Here is a 934-nt window from a genome sequence, read left to right as displayed (position 1 = left end):
TATAATTGTTAGAAGAAAAGAAAGTGGGTATTTTAAACATCATGGTCCCTATGTTTTTCCATTATTTGAACTCCACCTTTACTGCAGCTTGATTTTCCTTCCAGAATTGCTCATTAGGTCTAAATCTAGAGAAAACAAACCCCTGGCTGTCTCAGTGATCCTGGATGGTAGGGAATGCAAGGCTATTCTAGGGCCATCTGTTTCACTGCAAGAAAGGTTTTAGAAAACAAATCCAGACAGTTGATTCATTATAAAGTAGACACAAGTTATGAAGATAATCAGGGAAACAAATCCTATGAAGACCTCTTAAGTCCCTGGCTGCTATTACTGTTATTTTTTAAGTCAGCACTGGCTACCCACGTCACATGAATAATACCATGTAAGTCACAGATGCAAAATAGCAATAGCTGCAGAGATCGAGGTCTTACCAATGGGTACATTTAATTAATCTAAAATTATTATAGTTGCTCTTCTGGAGCATGGTTGGTGTGGGACACAATCTCAGACTGCCTGGAGGAAAATGGCTCCGCACAAGAGCTTACTGTCTTGGCGGCCACGTGTTTCTCTGAAGATGAAGGCAAGCTGTGTGCAACTCTGCAGCAACTGGCTTGTGAGACATGCTCTGGCAACAGAGCAAAGTGTGTAGCAGAGGAACTTTGGTGGTAGCAGAAGGAAGGACTAAGGGAAGGTAAGATGCAACAATTTTTCCCTAAATTAAATCTGCGATGAATGTCAAACCTTAGCTTAAGCGTCCTTCTAAGGAAGCCTGGACCAGGGACTTCTGTCATAAATATTCAGGGATGAATTTTCATCCATACATTCCCTAGTCTTCCTTTGTTTGCACTCCACCAGACTGCAATTCATGTGGCTACGACAGGGGGCTTGTTATGTAGCCACATAGCATGCCTGGAAATAAATTCCAAACTGAACAAAG

Source organism: Aquila chrysaetos, chromosome 13 (assembly GCF_900496995.4).
Source record: "Aquila chrysaetos chrysaetos chromosome 13, bAquChr1.4, whole genome shotgun sequence".
NCBI lineage: Eukaryota > Metazoa > Chordata > Aves > Accipitriformes > Accipitridae > Aquila > Aquila chrysaetos.
This window is presented reverse-complemented; position numbering follows the sequence as displayed.